Source organism: Hibiscus syriacus, unplaced genomic scaffold (assembly GCF_006381635.1).
Source record: "Hibiscus syriacus cultivar Baekdansim isolate YM2019G1 unplaced genomic scaffold, ASM638163v2 tig00116996_pilon, whole genome shotgun sequence".
NCBI classification, from domain to species: domain Eukaryota; kingdom Viridiplantae; phylum Streptophyta; class Magnoliopsida; order Malvales; family Malvaceae; genus Hibiscus; species Hibiscus syriacus.
Window position 1 is genome coordinate 704,660 of NW_024063512.1, and position 15,117 is coordinate 719,776.

The 15,117-nt window shown below is 34.5% G+C and overlaps 1 long non-coding RNA gene across 2 annotated transcripts in view; it reads right to left on the bottom strand.

The window, feature by feature from the left end:
• LOC120193683 overlaps positions 1-15,117 on the bottom strand; it is a 37,119-nt gene that overhangs the window by 12,128 nt on the left and 9,874 nt on the right. The window contains exons 2-5 of one of the 2 annotated variants that reach the window (XR_005522878.1): positions 6,602-6,681; positions 1,216-1,242; positions 1,098-1,121; positions 888-985 (exon numbers count right to left, since the gene is read on the bottom strand). This is a non-coding gene — a long non-coding RNA (uncharacterized LOC120193683). Of the gene's footprint in view, positions 1-887; positions 986-1,097; positions 1,122-1,177; positions 1,243-6,601; positions 6,682-15,117 lie in introns of those variants that run through there. The other variant, XR_005522879.1, reaches the window with a different exon arrangement.

Here is a 15,117-nt window from a genome sequence, read left to right on the forward strand (position 1 = left end):
TGGTACATGTGATTAGGGGGCATGTAATTGTATTTTGATTTATATACAAGTTTGAAAATCTGTTTTATTTTTAAATAGTGAAAACTGATTTTATAAGTTTACATGTTCTGATAAAAAGTTTTAAATTTTCCGCTATAATTACAGTGGGTCGCTCCGGTGGCCCTAACGTGACTTTCCGGATCGGATCGGATTACCTGTATCGGTCTGGGGGTTACAATAAGCAACAACAAATTTGCTTCGGAAAGCTGAACGGTTGACTATGTAACTCACTTTTGTCTCACTTAACAACCAACAAACTAAATTGCAATTTAAAATAATGATAATAATAAATAAATGTTTCCTTAAAAATAAAAGAAATATTTAACATATTGGCTAATAAAAATAATATTTAACATATTGGCTATATATAATTTTGTGTATTATAAAATGAATTATACATTAATATGTTAACATAAATAATTTAAAATAAATTTAATTTGAAAAATTATATCAGTTATATATCTTTTTTTAATAGTATAGGTGATTACAAGAAAATATAAGATCAAATTTTTTTAGCCGATCGATAATGCGCACGCACACTACAAACACAGTTGCTCGAATCCATATTCTCTAAGGAGAACAACATTCTCTTTTATGACTGAGATTATTCAATGAGATTATATATCTAATTATATCTAAATGTATATATTAATAAGGGTTTGCTTTTAGGATTGAAACTGTGCCTATTCTCACTTTTTTCAGTAAAAAACATTCGCAAAACTACATGAAAAATTGAAGATCCAATAGAGATATAAATATAATTAGAGCATGTTCTTAAACCATTTTATATTAATCTAAATTCATTTAGCCTCTGGATCGTTATGTTTCTCCTCTTCATCTTTTCTCACTTCGCAGCTTGAACCTTTGCTTTCTCAAGTCTAACACTAACTGCTTCCCAAGATACAAGTTTCTCCATGAACGTTGATATGTAATCCGGTCGCCGATTCTAACAGAAGAATTTACAATGTTTTCAGATGCAACAACACTCCATTATAAACAAAAATATAACCTCTTTTATTACACAATGCCAAGCAAAATCACGAGTCATGAATCTTTACCTGGAAATCAAGGAAATAAGCATGCTGTTGCCACAGAGAATATCCCAGAGATGGAATTAGTATTGGTTAATAAGACTAACACTTGAAGACTTTTGGGATTATTTAAAGCACGGATTACCTCCCAGACATCGATAGTGAGGAGTGGCTGCAGAAAATAAACAGTTGATGAATGTCACATGCACAGAACCGGCCCAATACATGTGCCACCTTAACCCAAGACAGTATGTTTGAGGGGCAGCATCCATTTATTTTCTCCCATTGTAATCGGCAAAACTCACGACATAATGCATTAAAAAAATATTTTACGAGATGATGCACTGGCCAGATTAATTGCTCGAATGGGGTTAATTCTACAGTGACAGCATAGGTCGCCATGCACGCCCGGCGTCCTTATAGGTCGCCATGCACGCCCATCGTCCTTATAGGTCGCCATGCACGCCCGGCGTCCTATAAGGTCGCCATGCACGCCCGGCGTCCAACATTCTTTGTCTGCTTTGGTTCTTTGCCCGCTGTTGCCCGCTGATGCTGCTTTGGTGCTATGCATGGGCCATACACGAGGCATGGGATAGGTCGCGCTGCGCTTTGTTCACGTGGTCTGATCTCGGCAAACCTTTGCATGGGCCATGCACCAAGGATGACCAAGGATCGGTTCATGCATGGGGCACTCGGGGCGACCAAGGATCGGTTCTATCGTAGGTTGCCATGGCCGGCGACATGGTAGGTCGCCATGGAGTCCCGGCGACATGGTAGAATGGTAGGTCACCATGGAGTCCCGGCGACATGGTAGGTCGACATGGTAGGTCTGCATCATCATGCATCCATAGCTGGGAGATTCCTGCATCACGACCAAGCTTTAACCCTATCACTCATGCATGCGTTGCATCCATAGCTAGCTGGAGATTCCTGCATCCGTAGCTGCATCGTTGCATCCATAGCTTTATGATTGCAGCGTTAATTTAGCTGTTAAATACAGCAAATATTGTTGTTCAATTGAAGACTTTCATGCTCAATAGTTATACGATTCAATCCTAATATTATTTTATTCAATAGTCAAATTTTAATGACTCGTACAACGTTTTTGCTTTATATAAATGATATGGGTTTAGGGTAGAAGCAGAAGCAGAAACCAGGACATAAGCATAAGCACATATAAACTTTGCCGAGAGAAAGAAAAGGAAGAAGATTTATTATATGAAATTATTAGTTTGTTAGTTTAGGGTTTAGGGTAAAACTAAAATCTAGTTAATTAGTTTGTTAGTATAAATTATTAGTTTTGTTAGTTTAAGTTATATTATATTATATAAAAAAATTAGTTAATTAGTTTATTAGTTTAAGTTATTAAATATAAAAAAATATTAATTAATTTGTTAGTGTCTTTAAACATATATTAGATTGTTCATTGAAGTTGAAGTTATATTATAAAAAATTAATTAGTGCTTAATTAGTGTGTTATTTTAACTAAGTTATATTATAATAGAAATAGTTTATTAGTTTAAGTATATTATAAAATATTAGATTATATAAAATTAATTTGTAGGAGCTATTGCTGTTTAAATAAATTAACGGTTTACACATACAGGGCATTATTCCACAATATTTGCCCATGTTGAAATTGATTCGAATAAAGAACAAAAAGGAAAGAAAGGAAAGGAGGAAGGCATAAATACGTGAGTAATTTATTATTTTTGTTGTCCATTTTTTGTTGTTGTGTATGTGTAAATTAGTTAGATAGTAAGTTTATATTAGATTATATAAACTTTTGCGAGATAATTTTTATTTAAAAAAATATTGTGTTTAAAAATATTTAGTGTTGTTTTAAAAAAATATTTGTTTTATTTATATTGTATGTGTAAATTAGTAAAGAGTAAAAATTAATTGAATGAAATAATCCGGCCAACGCATTATCACGATATTTTGCCTAATAAATTTGTTTGATATTTTTAAAAAATAAAAAATATTATCAAACTAATCATGATTATTAGTAATAATTACTAATGATTAATCAAATCTAAATCATTAATATTTATAATAATAATTATTGTAATCATGACTAAATCATATTATTATTAAATCATTAAATATCAAATCATTATTAATAATAATTATTAAATCATTATTAATAATATTAGTAATCAATCAATTAATCAAGTTAAATAACAAATTTTATTTGATCATTAATATAATAGTATATTATATTATATTTAATGTTTTATGAAATTATCTTATCTAATATTTTAATCTAAATTAATTTATTTTTTATTTATAGAGAAAATGAGCAACAACTTTTTCACGATTGTCCATTATAATGGACAGATTATGGAAAATGAGGTCGGAGTAGTTTTTCAGTCTGAAAAACCAATAAATATGATGTTCAAAAAAGACATCACATTTATAGAAATGAAGCATAAGATAGAAAGAAAAATTCGAGCTGCAGTTGATGGTTTGAGGTATAGGTTTATGATATGTCCCAACCCAGTCAGATATGCTGCAGTTCCACTTGAAGATGATGATATTGGAACCATGGTTGGATTACATGAGTCAACCAATATAGCAGTTATTGAATTATTTGTTGATGTGCGTAATATATATGATGTTCCTGGGTCATCAAGAGGTGTGGCTCAAAATCCATCTGAAATGGCTTTATATAGTCAGTTTGAGGAGCCGACATACATGTTCCCGAACAGTTTTATGGCAATATTGGAAAGTGTAAATGAAGTCGGGGGGACATCTGCAACAGCAGAGTATGAGACGAGAAACATACCGAAATTGGTTGTTGATATTGACGCTGAAAATCGATGGGGAGAAATTCACGATGATTCAAGCGAAGATGAAGAAACCGAAAAACCCGTTTTGGGCGACGACGAAAATATTTTTGGTGGAGGTGCAATTGATGAAGTTCCGGCACCGTATGAAGCTACTCCTCACATGTACGAGATAGACTATGATGCGATGAGGGCACCTGAATTCCCAGATATGCCACATTTACCTCCATACCAAATGACTGAATCATTTATCACAATCACCATAAAATAATATTCAAATATTTATTAATTATAATTCATTAAACAAATATTTTTTTCACCATTATTCCCAAATGACTTGAAATATGTTCATTGTCAAGTCTTAGTAGTGGAATTTGGTCAGCCATTGGAATGAATATGTAAAAAAAATTAAACAACAGCATTTAAAAAATCATTTAATATAATCTACTGTTAAGTAACTAATTAACTAACTAATTTACAACCCAACAAAAAAATTTAATATAATAACTTATAATATAATAAACTTATAAAGTAACAAACTAAACTTTTTAAAATATAACTTAAACGTGAATTTTCTTTAAACAACTAATAAACTATTCTTTAATATAACTTCAACTAATAAACTATTCTTTAATATAACTTAAACTAATAAAATATTTTTTAATTATAATTCACTACTTAAAAACTAATTAACTAAATTTTTTATATAAAATAAATTCAACAAATCATATGACAACTTAACTATTTAACTAACACAAACTAATTACATATTTTTATATATAACTAACTACTAACTAACAAACTAACTAATTAAGTAAATTTTTTACCCTAACCCTAAACTAACCCTAACCCTAAACTAACAAACTATTAATTTAAAATAATAAACTAATTTAAATTAAATAAAATAAAAATTTACCTCGATGTTTGCTTGCCGGACTCCCTTTCTTCTTCTTCCTTTCCTTTCTCTCGACACTCTTCTCCCTTTCGTTCTTATGCTTCCTTAACCCCATATCATACCCCCTATATATTAAAGGGTCGACTGCCATGCACCAATAATTGAAGAATCACGCAATGCACCAATAATTGAAGAATCACGAGCCGTTGATTCTCGTGGATTGCAGCAATAATTGCTGCATGAAGCAGCGAAAATTATGCTGCAATAATGCAGCAAGCAACGGGAGCAGGCGACCATGCAGCGTGGAGTAGGGGGCCAAAGACAAGGTCGCGAGCAGGCGAGCATGCAGCAGGGAATGTCGCCGGGCATGCATGGCGACCTAGGAGGTCGCTGGGATTGCATGGCGACCTATGGTTGGGTTGTGCATGTCCCATGCACACTATCATTCCCATGCACACGACCCTCGTCGGAAGCCACGTCGTAGGTCGCCCGGAAGGCATGGCGACCTACGGCCACACTGTTGATTTCGCTCTATTTCAGCAAATAATCTTGCGAGAACGTTCTTTTGTGAATTATTTATTTTTCGTGCATTATATTGTGAGTTTACCCCATTGTAATCTGTCCAAATTTTCAATCTTTTTAGTGCCCACTTGTTTTAACTTCACTTCATATTAGACTTATTAGTGCTCTCTCTCTTTTTTTCTCTGCACTACTTTAATTTTTGTTTGGAATTTCTTGTTTTCTCCCTTTGTAATTTGTCCAAATTTTCATTCTTTTTCAAAATCCCATTACTTCTTCCCTTGAATCTCTTCTATTCTCTTCACATTTCCTTCCCTTTTTATCCTTCTTCCTTTTTCTATTTTGTACACTTTCTTTCAAATCATCTCTGTTTTGTGTTTTTCGTTCTCTGAAATTCCCTCAAAAAGCTAAAGAAGGTTCTAAACACAAATGAAGGTTTGGTTTCTATTCTGGGATATTCTTTCTGTTTATGACTAAATTATTTGTTTTCCTGTTCTGGGTTTTGATTCTTTTGTACATACTTGTGATTTTTGTATGTGTGTAGCTTTATGTTTTTGAAGGGGGTCATTGTTGATGGGTTGTTCTTAAATTCGATTATGATTCCTTACAAATTAATTATAAAAAAAGCATGGATGATTCTGAAAAAGATCTCATGTTTTATTGCAGAAGGTTGTGTTGAAGTTGGATTTGCATGATGACAAAGCCAAGCAAAAGGCTTTAAAGACAGTCTCAACTCTTTCAGGTACATAAGCTTTAATTTCAAGCAACTTCCACAATCTGTTTAAAGCACATGTGTCTTTACAAGAATTGCATATGAAAAAGTTTCTAAACCTTTTACCCTTGTTCTAATAGGGGTCTTTGTTAAAGGTTTTCAAAATTTGGTGACCAGAATCTGTTATTTTCCCTAAAGCAATATATTTACCAGCAAAGATATTTAGCATAAAAACTAATTGATGTGACACTGCATAAAGAAAATTACCATTAAAGTGTTTACTTGATGGCTCTCCAATTTTTTTTTATGATAACCACAGAAAATGATAGGCCTGCTTAAAAGTATTATTGTGTCGGACAAACGAGGGGAGTGCTTTTGTTTTTAACTCTAAACGTGAGTTCAAATTGAATTTACAGTAAAATGATTGGTTTTTGTAGAGAAAGAACAAAACTTGTCATATCATATAATTCCTTCCTATGTTTTGTGCATAAAATTATTATCTCGCCCAGGGCATTATCGACCCTGCACATGCATCTAATCTAAGTAGAAAACAATCTCTACTGTAAGCATGTAGCAAAAATCACACTGTATCTTGTGTAGCAAGGAATATACTTACAAAGTAGTCAATCACAAGCAGATTCTCGGCATTAAGACTTTTTATGATTTCAAGCTTTTTGTCCTTCCCTGATGCATTGTCTAGAAAAGCCAGACACATTACTGTAAGTGAAGATACTAAATTTTTATCCATATTATTATTATTATTATTCTTATTATTATTATTATTATTATTATTATTATTATTATTATTATTATTATTACTATTATTATTATTATTATTATTATTATTATTAATATTATTATTATTATTTTATTATTAAATATATTAAATACAAACCAGTTACAATTAAACCGGCTCAGTTACAAACCAACTGAAACCGGTCCAAATCCAACCGGAAACCCTAAATATTTGGGTTTCCAGTTAGGGTTCCCTAACCCTAATCCAGCCAGCCGCCAGCCGCCATCTTCAATCTCAACCGTTGGATCTGGTTTGATCCAACGGTCCATCATTTGCCAGAGGAAACCCTAGGGTATCTATACCCTAGGGACACGTCCACCGCCGCCGCTGCTGCTTCCAGAAGCCCTCACCGCCTCCGCCGCTGCCACGTCCCGAATGATGCTTCCAGAAGATCAACGTCAGCCGTCCATGCAAGGCTACGGGGTGAGTCACCACTGGTAGTCCGGTGACTCACCGAGGCCCCGCTCTTCGGACCGGTCCGAGACGAACACCGGTGGTGGCTATAAAAGCCACCACCCACCTGCGAAAGAAAAAGGACAGAAACAGAGACCGCAGGAGAGACAGAAACAAAAAAAAAACAGAGAAAGGAAAAAAATAAGCTATACCAACGATCCCAGTCTACAACCACAGCAGTAAACCAAAGGAAAAGAGAAGAAGAAGACTTACCCTTGAAGCCTTTGTGGCCCTCGGAAGCCAAACGTTGCCAAACCGCCGTTTAAGAAGGTAGAACCCTTCGGTTTTGTTTAGATTTACTCCGATTAGGAGTCTTTTAGAGAAAACAAAGACCGGAATCGGTCTTAGGGTATTTAGATCTACAATTTGGGGGTGTTTTTGGTGAATTCCGACCACCGTTACGGTGGCCGGCGGCGGAGGCCGGCGGCGGAGTACGGTGGCCTATGGCTGCCGGTTTCCCTCCGGTGAGGGAAACCTAGAGAGAGGCGAGAGAGAAATCTCTCTCAGTTTGAGAGAGAGAAGAAAGAAAGGAGAAATGAGATGTTGGCCCGAAGGGCCAGCCAACCTAGGGTATTTATACCCTCTCTTAAACGGCGTCGTTTAAGGGAGGACCTGTGCGTAATTATAGAAAGGTTAAATCCTTTCCGCAGTCCTCTGAATTTTAAACTTTATATTTTAGTCACTGAACCTAATTTTAGATCTTTATAATTTGGTTCTTTAATTGTGGATTTATTTATTTTAGTCCTTTCTATTAAATAATATATTTAGGATAAATACGTATTTAATCCTTTAATTTTAATAAATAATATTTTAATCCCTAGCTTATATTTTTTATTTATTTGAATCTAATATCCGAATTTTAGATGATTTTATTTTAGTCACTAAATAAATAAAAATAATTAAAAAATAACATATTTAATCCCTATAGTTTTGATTAATTATGAATTAGATTTTTAATTTTATTTTACTGCAATTAGTCATTTATTTTATATGTTTTAATTTATTTTATTGTTTTTAAATATATTGTTTAATAGAATTATTCTTTTTTATTATTGTTAAATATTTTTTATATTCATAAATATATATAATAAATATTAACTTTTAAAATATTTATTTTTAATATCAAAGAAAAGGACAGTCTTAATACAACTGGATGTCCTATTCTGATATTTTAAAATTAAACAATATTATTTAAATTAATATTTATCAATATCAAAGAAAAAGAGCTGTCTTAAGGTACCTAGAAGTTCTTTTCGGATATTTTTAAATAAAAAATATTTTTTATATAATTTTGAAATAATAGAATTATAAATTAAATATATTTTTGAATTTTTAAATTTTTAATACTAGAGACAATTTATAATTAAAAAGTACCAATTTTGGGCGTTGTAGGGGTGCTAATCCTTCCCTAAACGTAACCGACCACGAACCCCTTTTTATTATTAAAAAGAACAAATTTTTGGTTATAAAACGCAGATCAGTTCATTTTTTTAATTGATGTTTTCTTAAAACTCTTTTAAAAAAATATTTTTAGGTATTCGACCTACCTGATCCAAAAGGTCGATGGCGACTCACAAATTATTTTCAAAATTATTTATTAACATTAATTTCCCCACCAAAATTTAATATTTCGTGCCCGGACGAAAACCGGTTACGACAGCTTGGCGACTCTGCTGGGGACCCTGGTCAAACTTTTAAAAATCGATTATAATTTGTCTCTATTAATAAAAAATTAAAAATTCATATATTTAATTTTTAATTCTTTCTTTTAATTTTTTTTTTTATTTATTATTTTTATAATATGTTGTATTTTATTTGCAAGAATTTTATTTCAGTATTTATTTTTATGTCAAAGGTTTGAACATTTCTCCTCACACACAACACTTGCATTGCATTACATAAAGCTCTATAATTGAGTTGTCCCTTTTAAGTGGAAGTGAAAGCGACGTCTTCGTGAGAATTTATTCTCCGTGTCAGACCTAGCAAGTAACTTTCGGGGTTCATATGCTCTATGTCTTCGTGAGAATTTATTCTCCGTGTCAGGCATAGAGAAATGTATCCCCTCGAATTGAACTCGATTCACTTTAGTCTGTAATGGACTAGGATTGAGGGTTAGCAACCCAAGGGGGCACTAACAAGGACAATTCGGGTACCTTTACTCCTAGTTCTGAAACCCTGCATATAAAAAACCTTAGAAACTCTTCCAATCAGAAGTCATGCCGAAATTTTGTCCAAAATAGGTACACACAGGAGAATGAATTATGTCTTTCCTGTTAATTTATTTTACATGTTTATTTAAATTATTTAGAAAAGCATGTTTAAATTAAATATAACTGTTATTATCCTTTAAACTAACTTATTTTTTTTGTGTTCATTATTTTTCTGTTTGCATTGCATCATACAGGATAAAAGACATTGATCCTTGTGTTAATAGTCTCATTGGAAAACCTTCATCCATGGATAAAAAGGGTTCAAGTCAAGTAATTCTAAACTCAGAAGTAAGACAATGGGCTGAAGATTTACAAAGACAAGAAGGAGATAGTCTGCCAGATGATTATGTATCTGACTTGGCCAGTTATGCTTCAGTTTCACTAAAAAATGATCTGCAAGATTTGCGAGGTATTTGGGAAAGTTGGGATTTAAACAAAAAATTGCAGTTTTATCAGACTTACGGAGATATCCCATATCTGCTCTATGTAGAAGTTGATGATGAATTACTCCGAGCCCTAGTTCAATTCTGGAATCCAGGGTACAATTGCTTCACTTTCAATAGGAGGACTTGGTCCCTATTATTGAAGAATACACAACTTTGTTACATATCGAAGGGGCTTTGGAGAATCGAATCTATTCAAAGTCAATTAAAACTCAACCCTTCCGAGTTAAATTAGCAAAGATTGCCGGGGTACGAGAAGAATGGGTAGCGGCCCGTACAAAACAAAAAGGCGAAAGCGAAGGCATTGCTTGGACCAACATTAGAGAACTTATTCAGAGCCATCCAGATATTAAAGTACGATTCGATCTATTTGCTCTGGGTATATATGGTATGGTTATCTTCCCAAAAGTATTGGGATATATTGAAGCTGCAGTGGTAGACTTGTTTGAACAATTACCAAAGAAGATTAATCCTGTTTCTGCAATCCTAGCAGAGACCTTCAGATCATTAAATGCTTGCAGAAGGTTAGGAGGTGGACGATTCTCAGGGTGTACTCAGTTGTTATATGTTTGGATCCGTAGTCATTTCTGGAGAACAGAAAAGGTTTCATACCGACGCTTTAATACGGATTATTCACCATTAAAGGAATTTCTGGAGCAGGAATGGCCGAAAGAAATAAAAAAAGATATGTGGATTAATGCCTTTCGAAATTTGCAAAGCAATGACGTTGTTTGGCGAGCCCCGTGGCAAATACAAAGGGAATTCATTTACAGATGTGGTGATTACAACTGGATAATGTTGCTCGGATTATGGGGAGGAATTGGATATGCTCCACTTCTGGTTATAAGACAATATGAAGGTCGTCAATTTATACCTGTCACTGCTGGACTACAGTCATCTGAGTTTGCATTCCACAGCAAAAATTATAAAAGAAACATCATGGAAGCCGTTACAGCTTGGAAAACAACTTTTTGTATCCGAGCTAAAGCAGCAAAAGAAATGCTAACTCCTGATTATGAAGAATGGAGATCTGTCAGGAAAAATGAAAATATTCCTCTACCAGATCAAAATGAGGATATTTCTATGGATGATCGCATCAAGGTGGTTCCATCAGAGATTGAAATCCTGAGAGCTGAGTTTGAAGCAGAAAGAGATGATGGCTGGACGAAAGAATTAGAACAAATGAGACAAGATAAAGCTATGTTGGGGGTTGACATTGACTTTCATTCGTCACAATGTGCAATGTTGAGAAAAGATAAAGAAAAAGGTGAGGATGAGTACAGAGCCTTACAGAAAGATTACCAGGAGTTATATAAATCCCGAAAAGCATCAGGACCCAGTCAATCGACGGTACAGATGACCAGAGAATTGAATATTGAAAAAAGACGAGTTGAAGAGTTGAAAGGAAAGAATAGTTGTCTACTCAAAAACCTGGAAAAAGGAAAGCAAAAAATGGAAGATTTCGAGGTTGACAGGAGAGAGCGAATTATAAAACAAGGCTGAACACCGTGAGATCATGAATGAAATGCAAAGAGAAAGAGATCGAGCCAAAGATTTAGAAGAAATGAAGAATGACATCTTTGTTAAATTTGAAGGCGAGAAAAATAGCATGTTCAAGGGATTTGAATCTGAGATGAACCAGTTGATTGCTGAACTTGAAATCAGAAGCCAAAAGATGGAAGAATCCAATGTTGAAAAAGAAAAATGGGAGCTAGAAAGGAAAAATTTCAATACCAGACTTGAGGTAGAACAGGAGATGGCTAGCAATTGGATGCAAAGATGCAGAAACAAAGATGTTCAAATCCAGAAGCTTAATCAAAGAACGCAAGAAGCTCGAACAAAACTTGAAGAGGATTTGGATCAGTCTAGAAACAAAAACTCAGAGTTTAATGCTTACATTTTGCAACTGGAAGAATCATTGTTTCAAGAAAGGTTCGTCTAGGACCTAATGATCTCAAAGAAAGTAATGAGGAAATGCTTCACTGCGAAGACGCATTAGAGATCTTGAAAAATTCTGCACAATTGTCAAGTCAGAATCACTGAGTTAGAGCAAACTCTTGAAGGAACAACTGAACGATGGCAAAAGTCAACTGAGTTCTATGTCGAAAGAAGTGAAGAAAGAAGCAATATGGTGTTCGAGGCCATGATACAAATGAGCGAGGTTGCCAGATATGTTGGGAACTAGCTGTTGAAGCCGAAAATTGAGCATCAAGTTGATCCAGTTTCTAAGTGCGGAAAGAAGGTGTCATGGTTAATGAAAGAAATTATAGAGCTTAATAGGAAAGCTATGCCTTATTTGTAGTTCTGAACTATTATAAAGAAACTTTTGTATGCCGATGAAAGTTGGTTCTATGACTTAACTTTTTGGGATCAATGTTTTTCATACATGCATTTTGCATACATTCATCATTCATTTCATATTTCCGCTATGAATTATTATTTTATTTATTAAGTTAAATTCATTAATTAAAAATTTGAAAAATAATATTAAAAGATTTTCAATCGCAGTTACTCTGGCCAAAGAGAAATACTACATCACTACGGTACTAGACAAGCCATTAAGAATTATGGAGGATAAAATCGTATGAGGAACAGCATCATAAAGAACAAGAAATGAGAATGAAGTTGGAAAAAATTGAAGCCAGCATTGCAAATTCACAAGACGTATGATGAAGAAGATAGAGGACATGTTTAAAAGGCAGGCTATCAGTGGAAAAATGCAGGAAAATCCTGTATCTTTTGACCAAGAACCCATATACCCTAGGTTTCCACCAGAATCAATTTATCACTCTGGTACTACCCCTATACAAATCAATGCTCGTACATCTGCATTACAAGAAGTCAAATCACATGAAGATCAACAAGTGGATCCTGCATCTTCAAGCAAAAATCCACTTATATCAGATGTGAAAATAGGGGATCTAATACTGATCAGTGATCCCAGATTTAAATGAGCTGAATGAGAAACAAAAAGTAAATGAAGAGCTGACTAGACAGATCAAGAGCTTAGAAGAACGAATGAAATCCGTAGAAATAACTGAATCATTCTATGGATTTGATGCTAGTGAGCTGAGTTTGGTTCCAGACTTAATCCTCCCTATCAAGTTTAAAGCTCCCGAATTTGATAAATATAACGGTACTACATGCCCTTCATCCCACATTACTATGTTTTGTCGAAGAATGGCAGGATATGTGAAAGACGAGAAATTGTTAATTCACTGCTTCCAGGATAGTTTGACAGGACCGGCTTTAAAATGGTATACTCAATTGACCAAAGCCAACATTAGATCCTGGAAAGATTTGGCTAAAGCATTTTTAGAGCAGTACCGCCATGTAACAGACATGGTCCCTGATAGATGGACTCTACAGAATTTGGAGAAAAGAATAATGAAACATTCAGACAGTATGCCCAAGATGGCGTGATACTGCGGCCCAAGTTCAACCACCTTTGTCAGAAAAAGAGGCCACAGTGATGTTTGTCCATACATTGAAGGCTCCTTATTTAAACCATCTAATGGGGAATGCAACCAGAAATTTTGCAGATTTGGTCATTTCTGGAGAATTAATTGAAAATGTCTTGAAAAGTGGCAAAATTGATCGAATGATGGATCTAGTTCCAAAAGACCTACATACCGGAAAAGGAGAATGAGGTCACAATGCCAATTCTTACAGCAAAGATTCATCGAAAAGTGTTACAATAACCCAGCCAAGGGTTAAGAAAGAGGAAATAACACTAATCGAGCAGAGTCTAGAGGATCTCGAAAAGAAAATGAAAGGTTTCTTTTACACCTTACCAGTACCGTATGCAGAGATCTATGATTCGCTGTTAAAAGCAGATGTCATACGACCTTATCCCTTGGTTCCCATGCAACCACCATTCCCTCCTTGGTATGATACAAAAGCACACTGTGTTTATCATGAAGGAATTACAGGACATTCTATTGAAAACTGTCTAGCATTTAAAAGGGTGGTTCAAAATTTGATCAACACTGGGAAGTTGGAATTCAATACACCATCTGCATCAAGTCATCCATTGCCAAATCATGGAGATAAAAACGTGAATGCAATTCAGGAAGAGAACAAAAAGAAAGCAAAGACTGACATTTCTGAAATTAAATCTCCATTTGTTTGGATATTCCAACAGCTTTCTTTAGCCGGTTGTGAATATCATCAGGAGAAAGGACATAAAATCCAACTATGTCCTGAGTTTAGAAACTTGGTGCAAAAATTGATGAACAATAGAGAAATAGAATTCTTTGAAGAAGAACCCGGGAAAAAAGAAAATGATGTTTGTTCATCAGAGGATTCTAAACCAAATCAAAGAATAAACGATCCTGTGATCATTAATGTGAAATCATCCACGTTGATTCCGGCACCAATAAGGCCAAAAGTAGTTATTACCCCTCCTCTACCATTTCCATATAAAGATACCCGTAGGGTACCTTGGAATTATACTACCAATGTTTCAATGGTAGGAGGATCTGATTCTCTAAATAAAACAGAAGAGAAAACACAAAGTCTGAGTACAACATCGACATCTGAAGCAGTGAGCGAGGTCGGTTTCTTTACAAGAAGTGGGAGATGTTACTCTCCCGAAACATCCAATGCTTCAGAACAAGTGAAAGCAAAAGGAAAAGCTGTGGCAATACCTCAGAAAGTATTTGAAGATAAATCCCTTCCAGCATTCAATGAGCCTGTGACAGAAAAGCAAGCTCAAGAATTTTTGAAGTTCTTGAAACATAGTGAGTATAGTGTGGTTGAACAACTACACAAACAACAGGCGAGAATTTCTATTCTTGATCTTTTGATGAATTCAGAAGCGCATAGGAATGCTTTGATGAAAATCCTCAATCAGACATTTATCCCCGAAGATATATCCCTCAATAAACTTGACAGAATTGTGGGACATATAGCCGCCGACAATTACATAACCTTCACAGATGATGAAATACCAGAAGGCGGAATGGGGTCAGTAAAAGCTTTAAACATCACGACACATTGTCATGGTCATGTGTTGCCAGGAGTATTGATTGACAATGGGTCTGCCCTCAATTTGATGCCTCTAGTTACACTTCAAAGAATGCCTCTGGATCAATCACACATGAAGATTATCAGAATGTGGTACGAGCCTTTGATGGTACCCAAAAAGAAGTGCTTGGGAAAATGGAAATACCGTTGTTAATTGGACCAGTCGTGTACAGTATTGACTTTGTGGTGATGGACATACACC